Source organism: Scylla paramamosain, chromosome 26, assembly GCF_035594125.1.
Source record: "Scylla paramamosain isolate STU-SP2022 chromosome 26, ASM3559412v1, whole genome shotgun sequence".
NCBI classification, from domain to species: domain Eukaryota; kingdom Metazoa; phylum Arthropoda; class Malacostraca; order Decapoda; family Portunidae; genus Scylla; species Scylla paramamosain.
Window position 1 is genome coordinate 13,175,823 of NC_087176.1, and position 27,208 is coordinate 13,203,030.

At 38.9% G+C, this 27,208-nt stretch overlaps 1 protein-coding gene across 4 annotated transcripts in view; it reads left to right on the forward strand.

Moving 5' to 3' along the window:
- The window catches only part of LOC135113755 (uncharacterized), a 31,692-nt gene that overhangs the window by 3,047 nt on the left and 1,437 nt on the right, over positions 1-27,208 (forward strand). Inside the window, exons 1-2 of one of the 4 annotated variants that reach the window (XR_010274978.1) lie at positions 1,299-3,875; positions 5,370-5,473. The exons of 2 other annotated variants lie outside the window; for them this stretch is intronic. The gene's annotated coding sequence lies outside the window, so the exon portion shown is untranslated. Of the gene's footprint in view, positions 1-1,298; positions 3,876-5,369; positions 5,474-17,240; positions 18,231-27,208 lie in introns of those variants that run through there. One more of the 4 variants, XR_010274980.1, reaches the window with a different exon arrangement.

The window sequence follows — 27,208 nt, forward strand, 5'->3', positions numbered from 1 at the left end:
AGCGGAGAAGTGTGCTTGGTACTCTAGTCTGCGTGACTCTCATTCCTGCCACTACCGAGGGTTACATCCACCCCTTATGAGTGATGCCATCACCTCAAACTGGCAGTACTCTCACTACCATGAGCAAGGAGTCAGGCATGGATGTTCCAGACGACCAACCTCTGCCTCTCCTCAGTCAGCAACACCTCCACCTCCACTGAAGCCTTCTGTCCCCACCATTTCTTCTGCTTCTTCTTCACAGGTGTTGGCTCTACGGGAGGCTGCCAATGACCTCAAGAGCTAGACCTGCTGTGCCTCCCTTGAGTTGCATCTGGACACCACAGAGACCATACTGCATAGTCTTGTTGCTGGTCACGCTGCTACAAAGGCATCATTAGATACCATGGTATAATCATACCAAACTATCTTCTACACACTCTCATCCTTCACTCAATGGTTTGATGCCTTCACTGCTCACTTGAGTAAGCTCAGCAGGTCTCCTTCTCCCTCTTGTATTGCTACTTGAGCTACTCCTTCCTCATTAGGTTGCTGTTTTCCAAGGGGACACGTTTGATAGCCAGTCTCCTTTGCACATTTTTTCCTGGAATGCTTGTGGTGTGACCTCCTTTGATAAGCTGGCAGCCCTTCAGGTTTATGTGTTACATCACCACCTGCAGGTTGTTTTCTTTGTATTCAGGAAGCCCTTGTTCACCATCGTAAGCATCCGGACCCACCTTCTCTACCAGTTTATATGTCTTACATGCACAGGGTATAGAATGGTCTGCTTACATAACATACATACATTCTTCTCTTCCGCATAAGCTCCTTTGCTTCTCCACTGATGACAAAACTACTTTCCAGCTTTTTGAGGTGACTAGAGGGATTGGTTCACTTCATCTCTGTAATGTATATTGTTTCCCCTGAATTTTCTCAGCAGCTCTTCCTTCTCCTGCAATCCAGGGGATGATCTACATTGGGGACTTTAATGCACGCCATCCAGAGATAAGTGATGTTTCTTGTATCCTCCTTCAGTATATCCAGACTAATCGCGTCATTTGCTGGGCCATTGGCGGCACTACACATTCTCGTGGTGGGACCCTCGACTATGTTGTCACTCCAGGTTTGGTGGCAGCACATGTCACTTGTTCTTCTCTCCTTGCCCTGTTCTTTGATCATGTTCTCAGCCTCAAGTATTCCCTTCTGGTACAGTCTCCATCCAGCCCATCATACTGATAAAATTAAAGCTAAGACTCAAAAAAAAAAAAAAACTGTCAAGTATAAGAACATGACAGGTGATAATTTGTTTGAGACTAACATTGTTGATGTGGTTAAACAATTTAAGGAGAATCAAAAACCTGTTATTCCAAAACAGTTTAAGGTGAAGAGGAATAACATTACCTTTCAGAAAGGAGGTAGAGGTTCTGGAAACAATAACTACCGAGGTAGTTATCAAGATAGAGGAGGCAGAGGATGAGGTCACTATGGTGCCAAATAAGTTATCTGATGACATTGGTTATCATTGTCATTACTCAGTACCAAATGTTAGGTTGGTATCAAGACATAAGTGATTTAACCTTGATTAACACCCCTCTGAATTTTCGGGGGGGAAAAATTCAGTTATCTTCAACTTTAGAAATAATTATCCAGTGATCCTTGGCTAACTAACACTGTTCAGGGCAAGTATTTGTTTTCTTTTCATAATTTTCCATCACAAAGCCATATCACCCCCCTCCATTACATTTCTCTCAGAGGGATAAATGGGCTATTGATGCAGCCATGGATATATTTATTCAGCAGCATACTGTTGAGAGAGCTGCAGTTGTTTCATCAGGGCTTTGCTCCAATATTTATCCTAAGTTAAAGAAGGATGGAAGTGTCTGGATTATACTTAATTTAAAATACTTGAATGAGTACAGTAAAATCCCTCTCATCTGGCATTCGAGTATCCGGCAGCTTCAAGTATCCAGCACATTTTTCCCCGAGCCTTAAAATCAATAAAAAATCATTGTGTACTCGTAAAATCGAATAAAATTCCTGTGCGAGGCATACTTTGTCCCCTCGCCACCAGAGCGCACTGCTTCGCGCCACCCGCGGCCCACTGCACTGTGTTTACTCAGTGACTCAGTCCCGCGTGTTCACTGTTTATCACCTGACATCTTCATCATGCCTAAAGTTGTAGAAAAGAGGAAGCGTGTTGTGCTTACACTTAAGCAGCTGATCAGATCAGCTGATCTTTGTTATGATAAGATGCATGAGTGTAGGGTGGTGATTGTGGACATAATTTCACTTCTATTCAAGTATCCGGCATGTCGGCGGTCCCGTTGATGCCGGATAAGGGATTTTACTGTATGTGGAAAATATAAGATGGTAACATTTTAAGATGGAAACACTTATAAATGTTTTACCATTGGTTACACATAACTGTTTCTTTGCATCCATTGACTTGAAACATGTTTATTTTTTTTGTTCCAGTTTGCAGGGAGGATCGATCATGGTTAAGATTTATATGGAATGGTTTATTATGGCAGTTTACTTGCTTGCCTCAAGGTTTTTCTTCATCTCCTTGACTTTTCACTAAGTTGTTGAAGGTCCCTTTTTCACATTTTTGGGCTTTAGGCATCTTAACAAGCATTTACATTGATGATTGCCTTGTGATGGCTGGATCCAAAGAGAAATTAATTGATAATGTCAAATATATTGCATCAACATTAGATCAATTAGGTTTCACAATTAATTTGGAGAAGTCAGAATTTCAGCCCAGTCATGAAATAGAATTCTTGGGCTTTGTGTTGAACTCTACAGACATGACAGTTAAACTCACACAAGGCAAGGCTGACCTTACAATTATTACAAACAGATGACATTAGAATTAGAGATCTTGCTGTTTTCATTGGCAATGTGGTTTCTGCAGGAGACTTTGTACACTGGGCTCCCTTAAAATATAAGTATTTAGAAGTGTTAAGGAAAGAAGCTCTTAAGCAAAGTTGTGGTGATTTTGATGCCTTACTGTGTCTAGATAAGAGGGCCAAATGTCTCATAAACTGGTGGACAACTAACATTCATTCTTGTATCAGATCGTTACATACACCAGCCCCAGATTTAATCATCACCACAGATGTCTCAATGTCTGGCTCGGGGGCTTGTGCCAGTGATGACATTACTGGTGACCACTGGGCTGAGTATGAGAAAGACCATATAAATATTTTTGAATTAAGGGCTGTTCTTTATGGTCAGAATGCTCTCTTCCCTGATGTCAGAAGTAAACACATTCGCATAAAATCAGATAATGCTGCAGTTGTTGCAAGCATTAATAATTGTGGAAGTATTAAGCAGCACTTGTTGGATGTGACTGAGGAGGTTTTTGAGTGGACTTATGAGAGGGACATACACTTATCAGCTGAGTATATCCTAAGTTCTCTGAATATTACCACTGATTTAGCCTCTAGTGAGAGAGATTTCAACAAGGAATGGAAACTAATGCCTACAATTTTCAGTTACATTTGCAGAATTTATGGTGAACCAACTATTGATCTTTTTGCTACTCACATTAATGCTTAGCTATCATTTTTCTATTCTTGGGAACCTGATCCTAAGGCATTACTCACAGATGCTTTTTCAGTCCATTGGAATAATGATTCTTTTCTATATGCTTTTCCTCCCTTTAGGGTCATTGAAGACATCATTTAGAAATTAAGGGATGAAAAAGGCATCAATTTTAGCAATACTGCCAATATGGAGAAGTCACCCATGGTTTGCAGAGGTTCTTAGGCTTTTGCAGGATGCACCTCGACTTCTTCCTCACAAGTGCCTGTATCTGCCTCAGGATCCACAACGGATCGATCCTGTCAGGAATCTGCAATTAGCAGTATGGCCTCTGTCAGGGAATCTTTCCGCAGGTCAGGAATTTCAGAAACGGTTACAGACTTTCTGCTTAAAGCCTTGAACGAGAAAACACTTGAGGCATATGGGAGGGATGTCAAAGTATGGAACAAGTTTTGTTTATGAGAAAAAGTTGATCCATTTTCACCCCCAGTAAACAAACTGTTGGAGCACTTACTCACTTTATTCAATGAAGGAAAGGTAGATGGTTCAGGATACAGTTATAGTAGTCTTAATGCAGCCAGGTTAACTATTTCTGCAGTGGCAAAAATTAATGGAATTCCTGCTGGTCAGAATGAGGTTGTATGTTTATTTATGAAGTCAGCAGCAAAACAACACTCCAGACTGCCTAGAGGTAACTTTACATGGGATACTGGTGTCTTTTTTAGATACATTTGATGTTTGGGGAAGTAATAATCAATTATCAGTTTCAACTTTAGCCAAAAAAGTGGCAGGTTTGATCATGATTTTGTCTGGGCAAAGGTTTCATACCATTGATTGCTTGGACATCAGGAATATGTCACTATTAATGAGGTAATTTTTAAAACTGGTCATCCATTTAAAATATCTAATGTCAGACATCATGTGCAGAACATAGATTTCAGTGCATTTCCATTGTATGGGAATTTATGTATTGTTGATGCCATTAGAACATATTTACATTTAACAAGCAAGCTGAGAATAAGATCAGATCAGACTAAGGTGTTGTTAATGACCAGGAAACCATTTGGCCTAGCATCCAAGTCCACAATTACTAGATGGGTCAAAGATATAATGACAGAATCTGGGATCAGTGAGGATTTGTTTGATGCATATTCAGTAAGGTCTGCATCCACTTCTAAGGTATTTAAAACAGGAATGGCCTGGGAAGGCATCAAAAAGACAATTGGATGGAGGCATGAATCTACCTTTACCAAACATTATAACAAGACCATTTTGTCTGTGGGCACATTTGGAGAAAACATCTTAAATTCATATACAGGGAAAAGATAATGGGCTGTTTCTAGTGTTAAGTTACTTCCAGCACAGCTATTTGTTTTTGTATATGTATGATCATGTATTTATATGTAGACACATATACTTGTCCTTCAAGTTTTCTAGTTTGGTTGGAGATAAGGCTACAAGTCATGCATGACATCACGCTGCTGGGCAGACAGCTGTGGAAAAATTATGAGATCATCATAACTTGCCTTGGTAAGTGTGTGATGATCAGAGTTCTTCCTAAGCTGTGCTGCCCAGCTTTGCATGGCACACCCACCTCTTCTTTAATTATGTAATGTCCCTTGGTTGATAGGAAGATGAAGATTATGTATATTGTGTTAGTATGTATAAGATTACATTTTTGTACAAGTATGACATGTTGATTTACTGGTTGGACTGTTCCACAGGTATTAGTATGATGTTCACTGGTTTTTCTTAGCCCATCTGTATGGCTTTAGTTCAGTGTTATGTTTTGAATGGTTGTATTTCTGATGATGTCTACCACATCATTTACTCATCCCCAACTTCAGATGAAATCTGGATACTGATAACACCAGACTGTCAGTCACGCATGACCACACAAAGCTGGGCAGCACAGCTTAGGAAGAACTCCGATCATTGCACACTTACCAAGGTGAGTTACGATGATCTCATAATTATAAACACCCATCTATGTAGTATATTATACTATTATAAAAATAATGAAATGTTTATAATTGTCTAATGATTTCATTGGCAGATCACATCCAACAAGTGTTGCTTAATACTTCCACAATTATTAATGCTTGCAACAGCTGCAGTATTATCTGATTTTATGCGAGTGTGTTTACTTCTAACATCAGGGAAGAGAGCCTTCAAACCATAAAGAACAGCCCTTAATTCAAAAATATTTATATGGTCTTTCTCATATTCAGCCCAGTGGTCACCAGTAATGTTGTCACTAGCACAAGCTCTCGAGCCAGACACTGAGGCATCTGTGGTAATAATTAAATCTGGGGCTGGCATATGTAACGATCTGATACAAGAAAGAATGTTAGTTGTCCACCAGTTTATGAGACATTTGGTCCTCTTATCTAGACACATTAAAGCATCAAAATCACCACAACTTTGCTTAAGAGCTTCATTCCTTATCATTTTGACAGAATATCTCTCCTGATGAGTAGCTTGTCTTTCAGCTTTATTCTAAATTGAAATGTGTCAGATTCTATGCACTACTCAACTCCCAAAGTTCTTTCTATAGGTAGTGTGTCTTCAATCTTATTAAAAATCCAAACTTTTAACTCCATCTGCTCCTTCGTGAGGAGAAATTCCAGCTAATACATCTTTGTTGTTTGACAAGAACTTATGAAGGTTAAAACCTCCCTTGTAACAATTCTTTGCTTTGCTGAATAAGAGTGACAGCTTCATCCATTGTAGCTACTGACTTACAAACTTGGCTGCATTAGATCCACACCCATAGTCATCTGCAGCTTTCTTAAGTGCAAAGTTAACTACACTTGGAGATGATGTAGCCCCAAACACGTGAGCTGTCATCCTGCATTCAGCTATCTCATCATTAAGGTCACCATTTTTCCACCAAAGGAATCTTTAACATGTCTCTGTTCTGGGTTGATCTTCACTTGATAGTACATTGCTTCTATATCACATACAAGTGCAATGCTTTCTTGTCTAAACCTACACAACACTCCAACAAGATTGTTGGTAAGGTCTGGGCCTTGTAACAGGTGACTGTTTAGTGACTGTTTCCTGTAGTTTGCACTACAGTCAAATACAACTCTCAACTTCTTTGGCTTCCTTGGATGATAGACTCCATGATGTGGAATGTACCAGACCTTGCCATCATTCCTAACTAAATCCTTTGCTGGTACAACCTCTGCATAACCTTTGGTAATCATATCATCCATAAACACCTTGTAATCACCTTTGTGTTGATTATCCTTCTCAAGTTTAGCTCTTAACTTCTTGAGTCTCTGCTCTGCTAAGAGTTTGTTGTTTGGAAGCTTGACGTTATCATCTTTAAGAGGAAGGGGTAACTCATAATGCCCATCCTTCAGCTGATGTACTCCTTCCTTCATTTTACTCATGAACCTTTTATCTTCATATGATAATGGAGTGTCAGCCAACTTTCTATCATTGAAGTCAAGTTCAAACATATCTCTCACTTGAGAAGGATTAATCATCTCTTTGGTTTTAGTAGGAACCACTAAGAAATTAATCCTCTTTTATTCATTCATTTCTACTTCTTGTGTCACTGTTCTGTTGACTACCACAGTATCTTCCACTGGACTTGTATGAAGAGATATTCTACCAATGATCCCCCAACCTAACTCTGTCCTACGAGCATAGGGATGCTTCTTACTAGCTCCTGCTATTTGGTCTTCTGTCATAATGGCTTCTGTACAATCAAGACCAATGAGGAAGTCATATGTCAACTTTTGTGTCATATTTCATTAGTTTTTCAGAGATTGCCTTTAAGTGGGGCCAGTTGCAAGCAGTCTCAGTCCTTGGTATCTGATTCTGTCCAGCTGAAATGCTTTCTGTTGAATATGCTGAAAGGACTAGCATTTCCACTTCTTCATTATAACCTTTCACTTTAAGTCCATGAATTTTGGTAGAATCAGTGATTTGTTTTCCACTTATTGTGTGAATATTAAGTGACACTGATGGCCCACTATCTCCCAGTTTATTCAGAGAGCTTTCCTTGATGAATGAAGCATCAGACTGCTCATCCAGCAGGGCATACACTAAAACTTTATTCTCTTAATTACTAACATGATGTAACCATACAGGAATTATCATAGTGTGCATGTCATGTGTCACTTTCTGTCACTTTGACTTTATTTTCTACTACTGTTGTAGGTTTATCACTTTTAGGCCGAGTTGCTTGTTCTGGCACACTTTGGGTCTCAGTTCTTGTCATGTCATCATTGTGAAGAGCTGTGGGATGGTATCTCTGACATACTTTACAAACTTTCCTTCCTCTACAATCCTTTCCCTTGTGACCCATTTTTAAACACCCTGTACATAACCATCTTTCTTTAGCAAATTTGTACTTTGTATTACCATCAAGTTTGGCAGATTCCTTGCAATCATCTAGATCATGATCCTTTGTACAGTAGTGACAGAACCATCTTTTCCCTTCCTGCTTCTTGGGATGCTGTTTGTTGGCTTGTACACTTACTTTATTTTGGAATGAGTACATTGGTTTTTCCTCAATTGATTTAGCCATGAAAGTTATACTCCCACTATTTTTTGTCATGGTATTTGATTTCCTTGGTTTCCATTTGGCTACTTTTGTTTCACTCTTATTCCAATCCCTATTTACTGCATCACAGGAAACAAAGGGATTGCTTGCTCCTTTTGCTTCATTCTGTATAAATTTACATAACATTTCAAAGGGTGGGTGGTGCTCTTCATCACTGCTAGGAGTGCTGCTATTACTGTTAGTATCAAAGTATGTCATTACTTGCTTTCTCCAATCATGAATAATGTGATCAGGGGGTTTTGCTAACTTTCTCTGCTCTCTAGGATTGTTCAAAAATGACAAATGAGAAGTGTGTTTCATTGCAGCTAGACAGCACTTGAAAAAAAAAAATGAGAATGCTGTTAATGCTGGACTGTTATGCTGAGAGATTGGTAGCCAATTCATTAACTTTTTTGTGTAAGCATCAGCTATGATACTTTTGCTTCCAAATCTATCCCTTAGAATTTTCTTTGCTTGCCCATTGTCAGCATCAGAGTTAAAGTGCATTAACATTTTAATAGCATCCTTTGCCTTACCAGTTGTATACTTGTTTAAGTATGCAAGTCTCTCTTTACTAATAGAAGTTCTAGATTCTATGTAAGTCTCAAAGTTTTTCATCCAACTTGGAAACTCCATGGGTTCTCCATCAAAAATGTTAGGTTCTATTGGAGGGAGACTCCACTTGGGATCGGGTTTGGTAATTGCAAAAGTTCCCCCAGGATGGGAAAAGGCTTGACAATTCTCTCACATTATTAGGCATGTTGACATTATGAGTGTGTCTATGAGAACTTGGTACAAAACTTTGAGCTGTATGGTTGAGATTAATTTCTTGAGGTTCACTAACTATTTGTCCATCTACTTCATTTGTCATCAATTCATTATCTCTACTGCAAGAGGTAGGTTCCTGCAGGTCATGGAATGTAATATATTTGTGAGGCATGGCATTGTCACTTTGTTGATTTGCAATTGTTTGTGCTTTCATTTCATTTTGTGACTCTATGTATTGTTGAAGATAATTTTGCTTCCCTACACTTTCATCATCACTTGGAAGCATTTTTACTTCTTCTTCAACTAAGCTAAGAGCATTAAGTTCTAGCAACTGCTAAATCTCTCTTTCTTTTTTCCTTGAGAACATTTCTTCTGCCTCTGCCTTTGTCTTAGCTAACATGACTTCTGCCTTTGCTAAACTATCATGATATTCCATTTCCTTTCTAAGTCTGGCTACCTTTGCTGCTGCTTCTTGCTTTCTTTGTGCTGATGAACATTATGAAGTAGATGAGACTCTAGAATGTCTAGACCGTTTGCTAGAACAAGTTGATCTTTTGTCACTCTTTTACATTCTATACTTTCTAATATTTCATGATGAAGTCATTGGTTGTGTTCCAGCTCTTCATTTAGCTCCTCTGACCTTTCTGGCTCTAGTTCCACCAGTTTTGTGTATTCCACATAATACTGATGAAATGCCTCTACTACTTCATTTGACATGGGCTTTAATTCAAAGGGGTTAGTTACAGTGTTTAGTCTTTTCTTAATTTTGCTGGTAACACTGCTCTATTTACGCTTACAGGAATCTGCTCTTCCCTTGGTTACACTGACTTGGTATTCTCTTCCTTTGTCGGTCAGCACCTGTCCCGTGACACTAACTTCTTCATTATAAGCTTGACCCTTGTCCACTTGCTCATCCTCACCTTCCCTAAGGCCATCTGTGGCATTAATTTTCTCAGTATCAGACATATTTAACAACTTAATTGTGTCAATACTGAGACACTGAAAGAGCAATTAAAATTGCCACTCTAATACTAGCTAATTGTGGGTAATTTTCTTTCACTTAGGCTACTCAAATTCAGTGCACATACATACTATTATACTTTCTTGCTTATGACCATGGGTTCTACAAAATGGTGGCAAGGCACTGTGGGTAGAAGGGAGTGGTTGTCGTCAAGGGTAGAGCTGACCCCCAGGTCCTCAGAGGTCAACCTATAGGCTTACATCAGCATCCCCTTGTCCCATGACTCACTCTTGCTACGGCCTCATGTAGAGCCAATTTCTTGCTTGTGGGATCGAGTTCTTACTGTAGCTGCACCGGCAGGTCTTCATTAGCTCTAAGGTGATCAGTTTTACTGATCACACCCATCATCGTAGGGTCAAGGGAAGGCAGTTCTCTCTCTTGACATTTATTGATGAGGTAGGCTTGACCGTAAGAGCTGCAAACAAATTCTCAGTCTCAATTTCTTATGAAATAACATTATACACTGATATTAAACACCTTCAACATATTACAGTATTCATTAACAATACATGCCATCAACCTGGCACTATGAGAATCAGTTTTTACTACAAAATTAAAGTATTTACCTTGGTCACCATCTTGCCTGTCTTTGAGCACAACTTGGCCATGAGTGACGCCCGTAGGTAACCAGTGAGTTAACCACACTCTACTAACAAGTGAGCATCGGCTTTGGTGCTTAATATAGCATTGAATACTGATATTTACATATATTACATGTCTTCATGCAAACAGAAAACTATTGAACATTTCACTTATGATTACCATGGAATAATGATGTGAGGTACATACGCTTTACAAATAGTAACAATTACCACTCTAATACTAGCTAGTTGTGGGTCATTTTGTGGGTTGTAGGTAATTTTCTTTCACTTAGGCTACTCAATGCAGTGCACATACATACTTTCTTGCCTGTGACCATGGGTTCTACAAAATGGTGTTGAGGCACTATGGGTAGAAGGGAGTGGTTGTCGTCAAGGGTAGAGCTGACCCCGGGGCCTCAGACGTTAACCTATAGGCTTACGTCAGCGTCCCCTTGTCCCATGACTCACTCTTGCTACGGTCTCACATGGAGCCAATTTCTTGCTCGTGGGGTAAGTTCTTACTGTAGCCACACCGGCAGGTCTTCATTAGCTCTAAGGTGATCTGTTTTACTGATCACACCCATCATGATAGGGTCGAGGAAAGGCAGTTCTCTCTCTCTCTGACATTTATTGATGAGTTAGGCATGACCGTAAGAACTGCAAACAAGTTCTCAGTCTCAATTTCTTATGAAATAACATTATACACTGATATTAAACACTTTCAACATATTACAGTATTCATTAACAATACATGCAATCAACTTGGCACTATGACAATCAGTTTTTACTACAAAATTAAAGTATTTTACCTCGGTCACCTTCCTGCCCATCGTTGTCTGAGTGCGACTTGGCTGTGAGTGATGCCTGCAGGCAACCAGTGGGTTAACCACACTCTACTAACAAGTGACCATCAGCTTTGGTGCTATCATATATATACTGATACTTATACACATTACATGTGTGTTCATGCAAGTAAAAAACTATTGAACATTTCGCTTATGATTACCAAGGAATAATGACGTGAGGCACATACGCTTTACATTATATGGTCCTCCTCATTTAATAAAGAATGTTTGAGCAACTTGAAGATGCATAGTACAATTTTTGAAGATAAAAAGCAAGCCCATTGGAATCACATTGAAAATTTTTATCAGCATGATTCTATGTCATCCAAATTTGCTCTTGCCCTAAAGCTAACAAATGCCCATATTTTCACACCTGCCTTTAAGACTATGCATGTATGTTTAGCCAACCAAGTTTTAAGTTGCACTGTATCAGCTGGATTAAACACTTATGTTTCTGTGGGCAAATTACCAAGTGCTGCAATTCACACTGCTGACTTAATTTCAAGATGGAAGGACATTTTTGATAGTGTCAGTGGATAAGCTTTTCAAGCATGTGAAGAGTTGAAGAGACCAGTGAAAATCACAAGTCCTTATTTGTCTTTTTTGAATGGATGCCATTGAACAGATTAAGGGTATACATTTCAATACCTCTTATACTTCACATTGTCTTGTTGGATGGAGACCGACCCTAAGAGCACTGCATGGCCTCTTGCATGACCTTTAGTCTATTGAAGGTTTAAAGTTTTTTGCAAACATCTTGCTTCAACCAAGACTGCCTTGAGAATTTTTTCTCCAAATGTGACAAAAGGTAGGAAATAGGGGAAATGCAGATCCTAATAAATTCAGATTCACCTTCAGACAAATTCAGTGTAACTTCCTCATTTCACCATCTTCATCTGCCAGTTGTGTCCCAGACTTTGATTCTCTCCTCCTCACACTGATTTAAATAAAGTGAGTGCCCAGTCATGGTCAGTTTCTGATTTCCCATCAACATCCACTTCATTTTTTTTTTTTTGAGACACCAGTGATTTACCTTTTGATTACCAAGTTGATGTCTTAGATGCTCATGGTGTGAGTTATGTTATAGGTTATGTGTTGAGAAAATTAAGTATTTCATGTTTCACTTGTTCCTCAAGTCTTTTGTACAAATCTAATTTTCCTGGTGAGTCAAGTAAGATATTTACACACGTGAAAGCCGTAAGAACTTCTAACAGAGATTTTGGTGGTCTCATAGTACCTTCAAATACTGGTGCAATCCTTTCATAGTGTTCACAACTCTATCATTGTATCATTCCTGTCTGACTTGACAAATCTTGTAGGACAAAATCTGAATTCAAGATGTTTATGGTCAGTAAACTCTCCTGCCTTTCAATTTGCCAGGACTGCTTTCACAAAATAGTACAAGTACAGTATATTGTAGAATAACAATATACCAAGAAATTCATGCAATGAATGATAAGTTTTAAGTAGCAGAACAAAATAAACATAGCAGATAATCTCTCATCCTAAAACACATCTAATAGTTCTACATCTCACCCAATGCACTCAAAAGTTCTAGCTGTATCAGTTGTAGTTTAATGCTGTTGCTGCTGGTTGTGTATGCAAAATTACAATATATAATGTACATTTATGTAGTTTTAACTAATTTAACATATATCTGTACCAGTTGTGGTGGTGGTGGCAGTGATAGTGGTGCATGCATACTCACAATATATAATTTGGACTTGTTGTTTAAACCAGATACCTGTACCAGTTGTGTTGGTGTAGGTGTAATGTTAATGCTCTGAAGTCTTAAGAATATACTTCAAAACTCTACTTTCGTTTCTTTTACCATTGTACTGTATGAAAATCTGGGCATGTATAATGTGTATATTTTTTTACATCATTGATATCAAAATCAATTATTTAAAAGAAATTCATCTACTACTGGAGCTAAGGAAGGAAAAATGAGAGACATGAGGTAGGTGTGTCTTGATAATCATTTATACATGGGTAAGCAAGGGAATAATTATACTGTTCATGGAAAAATAAAAAGTTGTGCTGCTTTGTTAACATTAACATCAAATTTTTTTATTGAATGGAACAGATAGAGTACCATAATTTAGAGTGGGTGCTGTGGAAACAAATGATGATACAGCTTTAGTTACATTGTGAAATACCAGTATTACACTCACTTTACTTCTGTTGCTTTTACCATTGTATTATATGATGAAATAGTAGTATTACATTCACTTTACTTCTGTTGCTTTTATCATTGTATTATATGACACTAGTTGAACAGGCATAAATGAGTATACATCTTTATCAGCCTTTTTGATCCATTTTCTGTCAAAAAATGGTGAAATGAGATATTTCCTAAAAAACTAAACCAATGTTCTGGCAGTATTTCAGAGATAAAGTTTTAGTGTTCTGTGCTATTCTTAAAGCCTCTAAGGGGCATTTAAAGGGACAGGTGCTTCGCAGTGGCATTTAAAGGCCCACTTAGGCATAGGAAACATACATTTTCAATTTTTTTCCTGATTTTGTTTTATTTATTTATTTATTTATTTATTTATTTATTTATTTATTATTTTTTTCTTTTATCTTGTGAAACATGGCATCTATCTGAACAGTTGGTATCCCCTCACTACTTCAGACTCAGGGTTACACCTACTAATACCAGTGTCCTTGAGGACTTCCAAGAGAGAGGAGGGTGTAGCGCCTTGTTCTATCGCACTTTTTGTCATTCTTAATTTTAAACACTTACGCTTGGCCTAATCATGCCAACAACAAGTGCCATATGTAAGAAGAGGATGGAGGCCTTCTGTTACCACCAACACCAGCAGGCTTAGGCCTTAGCTCCTTGTTTACATGCTAAAGAGCGGAAGAGGTTTCTCACACTCATTCAGATTTCCAGCAAAAGGTGAAACACCAACAAGCCATCAAGAGATGAAGATATTCTTCTCCCTTCCACCTGAGCAGCTGGAATTAGTAAAGAGAATGTATACTTGCCTTACATAAGATGAAATGATGAAAAGATGTCCGCAGGGATTCACACAGAACCCAAATGAGTTTTTCCACAGTCGCATATGGCTACACTACTTGAAGTACCTCAGAGCTACAAAAAGAAAGCTTGATTTTGTATTAGCTGTGGCGACGATGAAGTACAACAGTAGTTACATTGCCAACAATCTCCATTGCTGTTTTGGCCTGTCATACACCTCCATACTTCACAAGGGCCTCAAGAAAAAGGGCAACAGAATAGATAGACCACTAAAAAAAAAAAAGTCTAGAGAGAACTCATTTACTCACCTCATAACTTCTGTTGGGTTGGAGCGCAGCATTGTGGAGACTCATCATTGCACCCTGTTTTCTTGAAAGCAACTTTTTTGACTTTGTGTTTTAATAACTCCATTAATTTTTAAACCAATTACCCTAACTCTTTTTTTTTAAGTGATCACCATTTAATATTCTGCATCTAAGTCTGATCGGAACTTTTATTTTGCCAAATCTTCCAGTCAAATTTTCCCCTAATTTCTCACTTTTTTGACAAAATAAAAAGACACACAAATTCACAGTTTTACTAAAAATTGCACAAGCATATAAAGTGAAAAAAAAAAATCAGATAAAACTCTAAAGTATCCATTCTAGCTTTAATCAGATGAAATATAAAGAAATTTTGGAAAGTCATAATTATGTCATTCTTTGTATGCTAGGTGGACTAAATTAGCATTTTTTTTTTTTTCTTTAACAGTCATCACTATCATATTGGGGCAACTTAAGTTTATTATTAAAACACACAATAAAAATTTCAAAATGACTGAATGACCTTGTGAAAATGGAAAAAAGGCTTAACATCACTGATATCTGAGATGTCTGGTACTTCTACCCATATTAACTATAACTAACTGATATTAAAATGAATATAGTAAAAGAAATATGCCTACTATTGTAAAAGGGAAAATGTTATACTATTACAGAACTATGGAAATACCTTTATTATAGATAGAAGAGAGAGTTGTGAGGCAGGTGTTTCTTAGAAATAATCTACATGGGTAAATAATGGTATTAGAGTTCATGGAGGAATTAACAGTTGTACTGTTTTGATAAGATTAACATCAGTGGGTTTGCCATATAATGAGCCACCAACCCAGAGTGGCTGCTGTGGAATTTATTAATTCGAGATGGCCATGTAGACATTAGATGCAATGATGGTACCTACAGGGAATGCCTTTGCAGAGCGACCAGCTCATCCATTGGAGTGGACCGTCCTCCTACTATACAGAGTCCTTGGTGGAAGTCATAAAACATACAATCTGGTAAATGTATTATTTTCTTCATGCATATGATTCTACTGAAGTAATGCTGTAATATGTACGAGATACCTATTGAAACATATCATAGTTGAGCATAGTTTTATTCTCGGGAGGTTTACAAATACAGGGCCTGTAGCAGCTTAGTTTATTTAGTTTAGTTTTAGTTTTCATTAACTTTTACTCTAAATTTTTCTGTACCTTTCAACTCTTTACTTAATAAATACAAAGCAAACAGACTGTATTATATTTTTTGCTTTATCTTAAACTTGTTCCCTTTACTTTACCTGGTTGTTCTTTACTTTGGTTATTTGGTGACATATCCAAGGAAAAAACAACTAAAATTACTTGGTAGCATTATTATGAACTTTACTTACAGGCACTGATGTCTCTTCAGATTATTAAATTTATGGGCATAGTTCATGTTTAACAAAAACAGGTGGATGCAACTGGGGGGACAGAATGACAGCTCATCTTCTCACAAAAGAAACAAATTTATTTAATTAATATTTCACTATGATTAATTGTCAATTTAATTCACTTGAACTTCAGGGAACAAGAACAGAGAACTTACACCCAACTTTCACCATACACTTCCATCTAACTGGTAGACATTCCTGCCTGTTGAGAAAAAAAAAAAAAAAAAAAAGAGAGGACTGATCCCATCCCCCACCCCTAGGCCAGAAGTTTAAATGTAGTGGTCTGGAGACTGACACTCATGCTCTACATTCTCATGAATACAACAATACATTTGAGAACTTCCCCTGACACTCATGCTCTACATTCTCATGAATACAACAATACATTTGAGAACTTCCCCTCTCTCCAATAACACTGTTTAGCAAGGGAATCAATTGACCAGCCATCACTCACAAAATTTGAGTTACTATGACACCATTTTATGTTCCCCTTGGCAGACAACTCAGGTCTCAAACACATATTACCTTAACTACATCAACCACCAAATGCACACTAGCCTTTACCAGGCATTACTTCCCTTAACACTCCCCACTTAACATGTTCTACAAAAGGCATTCATCTAAACGTTACATCCTGCAAGCAAAGGGGAGGCCATGAGTGTGGCATCATAGAACAGAAGGGCAGCATGTCTCTGCCCCACAGCCAACTCACAGCATTCCCCTGTGCCATCTGTGCTTGCCAGCCTCTCCATAACATTCAATTCCCTCTCTCCTCTCCTTTCCTACACAACTTTGGGATCTATTATCCCATTAGTGAAATCAATCAAGAAATATGGAAAAATTTAGTGGCAGTGTAGCTGCACTGGCAGGTCTTCATTAGCTTTCAGGTGATCTGTTTTACTGATCATACTCATCATCGTAGAGTCAAAAAAAGGCTGTCCTCTCTGACGTTTATTGATGAGGTAGGCATGACCATAAGAACACGAACCAGTTGTCAGTCTCAATTTCATAAAAAAGTAGTAGTAACTACTTCATGTAAGTAGGAAACTATTGAACATTTCACTTATGGTTATAGAGGAATAATCACTTGAGGCACATACATTTTATGTACAGTAACATGGTTTCCTTAAATTGTGTACCAATCTACCTTAAATTGACATAAGTATGTACATTAAAACCAATATTAGCACATTTAAGTATTTTGTTATACTGGCTCCTTAGTGGGGATGCTCTGGTCTACATTATGCATCACCTCCTAACAGCAATACTAGACTATGTATTCTTTATGAAAGTCCTATTGGCCTTTGTTCATTTTCCTTGGTTGTCGAGATTATAATCTGACACCAGGGCCTTTACTTTTCTTACTAGGCCATCATGATCAGGAGATGCTTGTTATTCTTCCCAGTTTCCACTGGTTCCTTGCTACATTCTCATCCTTTATAATAACTATGTCATCTGCAGTGAGGTTCCTCCTTGGTGTTGTTCACTTTTTTCTAAGTTGTAGAAATTGAACATACTCCTTTCTCCACCTGGAACAGAACTGATTGGCCAGGTATTGTGCTCTGTGCCATCTCTTTATAATATAGGTCCTTCTTAACAAAGATGCTTGGAGGAGGCAGTACTACCCTTGTTTTCATAGTAATAAATTATTGGGTGTCAGTGATGTAGGACTATCTGGAGAGTTAAGATGGTCCACAGTTAGAGGATGACCATCGACTACATTTTCAGCCTCTACTAAGAAGGTTCTCAGATCTTGGTCACCTAACTGGGTACCATGCTAATCAAATAGCACAAAGAGCACATTTCTCACTGTCCATATCTGCCTCTCCCAAACACCTCCCATGTGACTAGCAATGGGTGCATTCATGTTAAATACAGTCCGGTCACACTGGTCTTTCATGAGTTCTTGTTTGACTGTATCATTATTTCTTTCTTTCATGTATTTCTCATACTCTGATTTGGCTCCTACAAAGTTAGTTTTTTGGTCGCATCTCAACTGTCTTACAGGCCATTTTCATCTGACAAAAGCAATGATATGCACTTAGGAAGGAACTTGTATCCATGCTGTTGGCTGTCTTTATATGCACAGCTCTACATGCCATGCAAGTAAAGAGCACTCCATATCTCTTAAACTCTTTGCAGCTCTCTTTGGCATAGAATGAGCCAAAGAAATCTACTGCTGAGTATGTAAAGGAAGATGATGGTTCTAGTCTGCTGATAGGTAGGTCTGCCATCTTCTGCCCCTGTGTTGTACTTTTGACTTTACAACAAGTAATGTACTTTGAAATATGTCTTGACACTAGGGATGATCCTCCTACTATCCAGTATCCACATGATCTGATTTCATTTAAATTTATGCCCCTGCCTTGATGATTTGTTCTTTTGTGGTGGTGGCATATTATTAGGTTGGTTATATGTGACGCTTTGGAAAGGATGACTGGATGTCTGGATGCAGTTTTCCAAATTAGAAAGCTTTAATCTTCCTCCTACATTCATGATACCATCCTTATCAATGAAGGGATCCAACTTGTAGATGGAACTGGCCTTGTCTATCATCCTTGCTCCTTTGCCATTGTCCCCTTTAATTAAAGAATTATGGTTAGCAGTTGATTTCAGTACATTTATCTCCTTTTTGAATGCCTTTGCTTGCAGTTGTTTTATAATTTTATTTCAGCTTCTAACACTTCTGCTACATTTACTGGCACATATTTGTTTCCTTTTATTTTAGTACTACCATCACCTTTTCCTTTGAAGCTGTTTAGAAGCTTAAGGCATGCAACAACTGCCCTCTTTGCTGTAAACCAATCAGAAAAATACTCAAGTCTTTCTAGGATATATGTGTACTTACAGCATGGCATACAAATTTCTTCACTTCAGGGTCATTTTCATTTTATGACCTTGTACTGGCAATAGCTATCCATTTCACTATGTTGCCAAAGGAATTCGGGGCCATTCCACCAGATCTTGCTATTACAAAGTTCAGCTGCCATCATGCCTCAAGATTCATGATCTGCTGGGTTATTGTGTCTACAAATTTCCACTGATCTGGTGGTGTGATCTCTAATTGTTTCTACTCTATTTACAACATATACATGGAATCTTTCTGCTTCATTTGCAATGTAACCAAAGACTACTTTGCTGTCTGTCCAAAATACTTCTTCCACGTTATTATACTCGAGTTCTCCCTTTAGGAGTTTATGGATTCTAACTGACACCACTGCTGCTGCTAGTTCTAGTCTGGAACTTGTCATGGTTTTTAAGAGGTGTGACACATGGCTTTGCCATTACTAATGCATAATGAATTTGGCCAGTCTTGCTAATTAATCTAACATATAAGCACTGGCCAGATCCTTCTTGGCAGGCATCTGAAAAGTGATGGAGTTCAACCTTTTTCACTTCCCCAAAGCAGGTTTGTAACATCAAGTACTTTTAGCTGATCTAGTTTGTGCACCTCATTTCTTCATTTTATATATTTAGGTTTGACATAATCTGGCACCTCATCATCCTAATCAATTGCATTCTTATACAATTCTTATAAAATTTGATTCCCTCTAAGTATGATAGGTGACACTAGACCTAATGGATCAAATATAGAGCTCACTGTTGACAGAATGCCTTTCCTAGTGAGTGGCTTGTCTTTCAGTTTTATCCTAAATTGAAATGTGTCAGATTCTATGCATCACTCAACTCGCAAAGTTCTTTCTATAGGCAGTGCATCTTCATTCTTACTAAAATTCAAACTTTTAACCCCCATCTGCTTTCTCATGAGAAGTTCCAACTAATACATCTTTGTTGTATGACAAGAACTTATGAAGGTTAAAACCTCCCTTACAACATAATTCTTTGCTCTGCTGAATAAGAGTGACAGCTTCAGTCAATGTGGTTACAGACTTCAATCCATCATCAACATAAAAGTTATTTCTTACAAACTTGGCTACATCAGATCCACACCCATAGTTATCTACAGCTTCCTTAAGTGCAAAGTTAGCTACATTTGACAATGATGTAGCCCCAAATGTGTGAGCTCTCATTCTGTATTCAGCTGTCTCATTATTAAGGTCACCATTTTTTCACCAAAGGAATCTTAACATGTCTCTATGTTCTGGGTTGATCCTCACTTGATAGTACATTGCTTCTATATCACATACAAGTGTAATGCTTTCTTGCCTAAACCTACATAACACTCCAACAAGTTTGTTGGTAAGGTCTGGGCCTTGTAACTGGTGACGGTTTAGTGACTGGTTCCTGTGATGTGCACAACATTCAAATACAACTCTCAACTTCTTTGGCTTCCTTGGATGATAGACTCCATGATGTGGAATGTAGTAGACCTTGCCATCATTCCTAACTAAATCCTTTACTGGTTCAACCTCTGCATAACCTTTGGTAATCATATCATCCATAAACACCTTGTAATCACCTTTGTATTGATCATCCTACTCAAGTTTAGCTCTTAATTTCTTGAATCTTTGCTCTGCTAATAGTTTGTTGTTCAGAAGCTTGACATTATCATCTTTAAGAGGAAGGGGTAACTCAAAATGCCCATCCTTCAGCTGATGTACTCCTTTCATCTTACTCATGAACCTTTTATCTTCATATGATAATGGAGTGTCAGCCAACTTTCTATCATTGAAGTCAAGTTCAAAAATACCTCTTACTTGTGAAGGATTAATCATCTCTTTGGTTTTAATAGGAACCACTAATAAATCAACCCTCTTTTCTTCATTAACTTCTGCTTCTTGTGTTACTATTCCGTTATCAGGCCATAATCAGGGCCAATGAGAAGTCATATGTCCACATTTGGGTCATATTTCATTAGTTTGTCAGAGATTGTCTTGAAATGGGGCCAGTTACCAGCAGTCTTGGGCCTTGGTATCTGACTTCATCCAGCTGAAATGTCTTCTGTTGAATATGTTGAAGGGATTGGTATTTCCACTTCTTCATTATAACCTCTCATTTTAAGTCCATGAACTTTGGTAGAATCAATGATTTGTTTTCCACTTATTGTGTGAATATTAAATGATACTGTTGGGCCTCAAACTCCCAATTTATGCAGAGTACTTTCCTTGATGAATCAGACTGCTCATCCAGTAGGACATACACTAAAATTGTATTCTCTTCATTGCTAACATGATGTAACCATACAGGAACTATCATGGTGTGCATGTCATGTGTCACTGATTCTGTCACTTGGACTTTATTTGCCACTACAGTTGTGGGTTTGTTAACACTTTCAGGCTGAGTTGCTAGTTTTTGCACCCTTTGGCTCTCATTTCTCATCATGTCATCATTGTGAAGAGCTGTGGGATGGTATCTCTGACATACTTTACATATTTTCCTTCTTCTACAATCTTTCCTTTTGTGACCCATTTTTAAACAACCTGTACATAACCATCTTCCTTTAGCAAATGTGTACCTGGTATTACCATCAAGTTTGGCAAATTCCTAGCAATCATCTAAGTCATGATCCTTTGTACAGTAGTGACAGAACCTTCCCTTCCTTTCCTGCTCCTTGGGAAATTGTTTATTGGCTTGTACATTTACTTCAGTATGGAGTGTATACATTGGTTTTTCTTCAGCTGATTTAGCCGTGAAAGTTCTACTTCCTCTGTTCTTTGTCATGGTGTTTGATTCCCTTGGTTTCCATTTGGCTACTTTTGTTTCACTCTTATTCCAATCATTTACTTCCCTATTTACTGCATCCCAAGAAACAAAGGGATTGCTTGCTCCTTTTGCTTCCTTCTGGATAAATTTGCATAACATTTCAAAGGGTGGGTGGTGCTCTTCATCACTACTAGGAGTGTTGCTGTTACTGTTAGTGTTGAGATATGTCATTACTTATTTTCTCCAATCATGAACCATATGATCAGGGAGTTTTGTTAGCACCTTTCTCCTCTTCCCTAGGGTTGTCCAGAAGTGACAAGTGAGTAGTATGTTTCATTGCAACTAGGCAGCACTTCAAAAAAATCTGAGAATGCTGTTAAGGCTGGACCATTATGCTGAGAGATTGGTGGCCAATTTATTAACTTTCTTGAGTAAGCATTAGCTATGATACTTTTATTTCCAAATCTCTCATGAGGAATTTTCTTTTCCTATCAATAGTCAGCATCAGAGTTAAGGGATATTAGCATTTCAATAGCATCCTTTGCCTAACCAGTTTTATACATGAAATAGGCAAGTTTCTCCCTACTATTAAAAGTTCTAGATTCTACATATGTTTCAAAGTTTTTCATCCAGCTTGGAAACTCCATGGATTGTCCACCAAAAATTTTAGGTTCTATTGCAGTGAGGCTCCACTGTGGGAAGCCACAGAATACCTGGCTTCTGATCTTTCTAAAATTTCTGATTGGGACAGAAGTATTGTTCAATCCCTCAAAAACTCAATTCCTCCATCTATCAACTCGACACAACCTTACAGACAACTATCCCCTTTTCTTCAATGACACTCAACTGTCCCCCTCTTCTACACTGAACGTTCTCAGTCTCTCCTTTTCTTATAATCTAAACTGAAGACTTTACATCTCATATCTAACTAAAACAGCTTCTATGAAGTTTCTATGAAGTTAGGCATTTCTCATCCCCCCAGCTGCTAGCTCTTTACAAGGGCCTTATCCATCCATGTATGGCATATTTTTTTTTTTTTTTTTTATGTAGGAAGGATACTGGCCAAGGGCAATAAAAATCTAATAAAAAAAATGCCTATTGAAATGCCAGTCCCATAAAAGGGTCAAAGCAGTGGTCAAAAATTGGTGGATAACTGTCTTGAAACCTCCCTCTTGAAGGAATTCAAGTCATAGGAAGGTGGAAATACAGAAGCAGGCAGGGAGTTCCAGAGATTACCAGAGAAAGGGATGAATGATTGAGAATACTGGTTAACTCTTGCGTTAGAGAGGCGGACAGAATAGGGGTGAGAGAAAGAAGAAAGTCTTGTGCAGCGAGGCCGCGGAAGGAGGGGAGGCATGCAGTTAGCAAGATCAGAAGAGCAGTTGGCATGAAAATAGCGGTAGAAGACAGCTAAATATGCAACATTGTGGCGGTGAGAGAGGGGCTGAAAACAATCAGTTAGAGGAGAGGAGTTGATGAGACGAAAAGCTTTTGATTCCACCCTGTCTAGAAGAGCAGTATGAGTGGAACCCCCCCAAGACATGTGAAGCATACTCCATACATGGACGGATAAGGCCCTTGTACAGAGTTAGCAGCTGGGGGTGGGTGAGAAAAACTGGCGGAGACGTCTCAGAACACCTAACTTCATAGAAGCTGTTTTAGCTAGAGATGAGATGTGAAGTTTCCAGTTCAGATTATAAGTAAAGGACAGACCGAGGATGTTCAGTGTAGAAGAGGGGGACAGTTGAGTGTCATGGAAGAAGAGGGGATAGTTGTCTGGAAGGTTGTGTCGAGTTGATAGATGGAAGAATTGAGTTTTTGAGGCAGTGAACAATACCAAGTTTGCTCTGCCCCAATCAGAAATTTTAGAAAGATCAGAAGTCAGGCGTTCTGTGGCTTCCCTGCGTGATATGTTTACCTCCTGAAGGGTTGGACGTCTATGAAAAGACGTGGAAAAGTGCAGTGTGGTATCATCAGCATAGGAGTGGATAGGACAAGAAGTTTGGTTTAGAAGATCATTAATGAATAATAAGAAGAGAGTGGGTGACAGGACAGAACCCAGAGGAACACCACTGTTAATAGATTTAGGAGAAGAACAGTGACCGTCTACCACAGCAGCAATAGAACAGTCAGAAAGGAAACTTGAGATGAAGTTACAGAGAGAAGGATAGAAACCGTAGGAGGGTAGTTTGGAAATCAAAGCTTTGTGCCAGACTCTATCAAAGGCTTTTGATATGTCCAAGGCAACAGCAAAAGTTTCACCAAAGTCTCTAAAAGAGGATGACCAAGATTCAGTAAGGAAAGCTAGAAGATCACCAGTAGACCGGCCTTGACGGAACCCATACTGGCGATCAGATAGAAGGTTGTGAAGTGATAGATGTTTAAGAATCTTCCTGTTGAGGATAGATTCAAAAACTTTAGATAGGCAGGAAATTAAAGCAATAGGACGGTAGTTTGAGGGATTACAGCGGTCACCCTTTTTAGGAACAGGTTGAATGTAGGCAGACTTCCAGCAAGAAGGAAAGGTAGATGTTGACAGACAGAGCTGAAAGAGTTTGACTAGGCAAGGTGCAAGCACGGAGGCACAGTTTCGGAGAACAATAGGAGGGACCCCATCAGGTCCATAAGCCTTCCGAGGGTTTAGGCCAGCGAGGGCATGGAAAACATCATTGCGAAGAATTTTAATACGTGGCATGAAGTAGTCAGAGGGTGGAGGAGAGGGAGAAACAAGCCCAGAATCGTCCAAGGTAGAGTTTTTAGCAAAGGTTTGAGCAAAGAGTTCAGCTTTAGAAATAGATGTGATAGCAGTGGTGCCATCTGGTTGAAGTAGAGGAGGGAAAGAAGAAGAAGCAAAGTTATTGGAGATATTTTTGGCTAGATGCCAGAAATCATGAGGGGAGTTAGATCTTGAAAGGTTTTGACATTTTCTGTTAATGAAGGAGTTTTTGGCTAGTTGGAGAACAGACTTGGCATGGTTCCGGGCTGAAATATAAAGTGCATGAGATTCTGGTGATGGAAGGCTTAAGTACCTTTTGTGGGCCACCTCTCTATCATGTATAGCACGAGAACAAGCTGTGTTAAACCAAGGTTTAGAAGGTTTAGGACGAGAAAAAGAGTGAGGAATGTACACCTCCATGCCAGACACAATCACTTCTGTTATGCGCTCAGCACACAAAGACGAGTCTCTGACATGGAAGCAGTAGTCATTCCAAGGAAAATCAGGTCCCCCCAGTTAGCAGAGGCAAAACGCCAGAGGCACCTTCACTTAGGGGGATCCTGAGGAGGGATTGGAGTGATAGGACAAGATAAAGATATGAGACTGTGATCGGAGGAGCCCAACGGAGAAGAAAGGGGGACAGCATAAGCAGAAGGATTAGAGGTCAGGAAAAGGTCAAGAATGTTGGGCGTACCTCCAAGACGGTCAGGAATACGAGTAGGGTGTTGCACCAATTGCTCTAGGTCATGGAGGATAGCAAAGTTGTAGGCTAGTTCACCAGGATGGTCAGTGAAGGGAGAGGAAAGCCAAAGCTGGTGGTGAACATTGAAGTCTCCAAGAATGGAGATCTCTGCAAAAGGGAAGAGGGTCAGAATGTGCTCCACTTTGGAAGTTAAGTAGTCAAAGAATTTCTTATAGTCAGAGGAGTTAGGAGAGAGGTATACAGCACAAATAAATTTAGTATGAGAATGACTCTGTAGTCGTAGCCAGATGGTGGAAAACTCAGAAGATTCAAGAGTGTGGGCACGAGAGCTGGTTAAGTCATTGCACACATAAACGCAGCATCCAGCTTTGGATCGAAAATGAGGATAGAGAAAGTAGGATGGAACAGAAAAGGGGCTACTGTCAGTTGCCTCAGACACCTGAGTTTCAGTGAGGAAAAGAAGATGAGGTTTAGAAGAGGAGAGGTGGTGTTCTACAGATTGAAAATTAGATCTTAGACCACGAATGTTGCAGAAGTTAGTGAAGAAAAAGTTGAGGGAGGTGTCAAGACACTTAGGGTCGTCGACGGGAAGGCAGTCCGACCTGGGGACATTTATGGTCCCCTCCCCAGATGGGGACTCCGAGGCTGGTGTAGGAGTCGCCATGAGTTTAAAATTTTTGAGTGAAGGGTGTGTGTGTTATTAGGTGCTTGTAGTTTCGTGTGGAGGAAGAGAGTTGTCTTTAGAGGGCAGGCTGTGACTGCCCCCTTGTGTTGTGAGACACAAAGGGAAACGTTCAGTGAGGTCACAGCTGGGTTTAATGATAAGTTCACAGCACCCCCTGAACAGTGCTTTAGACCTCACTGGGAGTAATTATCGTTTCAGCAGGTGTCTACTGCCTCCTGCTTCACATGTCTGGGGGATTCCACTCATACCACTCTTTTAAACAGGATGGAATCAAAAGCTTTTCATTTCATTAACTCCTCTCCTCTAACTGACTGTCTTCAGCCTCTTTCTCATCACCACAGTGTTGCATCTCTACCTATCTTCTACCGTTATTGTCATGCTAACTGCTCTTTTGATCTTGCTAACTGCATGCCTCCCCTCCTCCCGTGGGCTCGCTGCACAAGACTTTCTTCTTGCTCTCACCCCTATTCTGTCCACCTCTCTAATGAAAGAGTTAACCAGTGTTCTCAATCATTCATCCCTTTCTCTGGTAAACTCTGGAACTCCCTTCCTGCTTCTGTATTTCCACCTTCCTATGACTTGAATTCCTTCAAGAGGGAGGTTTCAAGACACTTATCCTTCAATTTTTGACTACTGGTTTGGGCCCTATTCAGGGACCGGCATCTCAGTGGGCATTTTTTTTATTAGAGTTTTGTTGCCCTTGGCCAGTGACCCTCCTACATAAAAGTAAAAAAAAAATAAAAATAAAAATAAAAAAATTGGAAAATTGGAAAATTTCCCACAGGATAGGAAGAGGCTTGACAAATCTCTCACATTGTCATGAGGCATGTTGACATTATGTGTGCATCTATAAGAACAGTATAAAACTTTGAGCATAGGGTTGAGATTCATTGCTTGTGTTTTACTAACCATTTGTCTGTCTACTTCATTTGTCATCAATTAATTATCTCTGTTGCAGGAGGTAGGTTCCTGAAGGTCATGGAATGTAACATATTTGTGAGGCATGGCATTATGGCATTGTCAGTTTGTTGATTTACAATGGCACCGGTCTCTAACTGGATAGTTTTCATTGTTCGCCAACAGGTTTAATTCACAAGTTGGTGTACCAACTTATCGAGCCGAACTGTTGCTCGTGTGGAAACCCTATTAAAGCATTTTTTTTTTTATTGATATCCATGCCTACATTCCTCTTAATATAAATGTCTGATTATTTCACTATGTGTCTGATTGAAAGTGACCAAAAATATGCAAATATATTTTCTTATGGTGCAAAAGTATAGATGTACCAGTGTGGTTAGTGCCTGTATACCTTTAATAGTAAATGTTTGTGTAATGGGTCACTACACTCTATTCAGCTTAACTTTTCAGAAAAAAATTGAAAAAGCCATCATGCTTCAGTGTGATGTGTCTTTGACTTTTGTTTTCAACCTTTTACTTGGATATTTCCCTTAAACATTCACTTACAGCATATATTCTGTAATTCACTGGCAG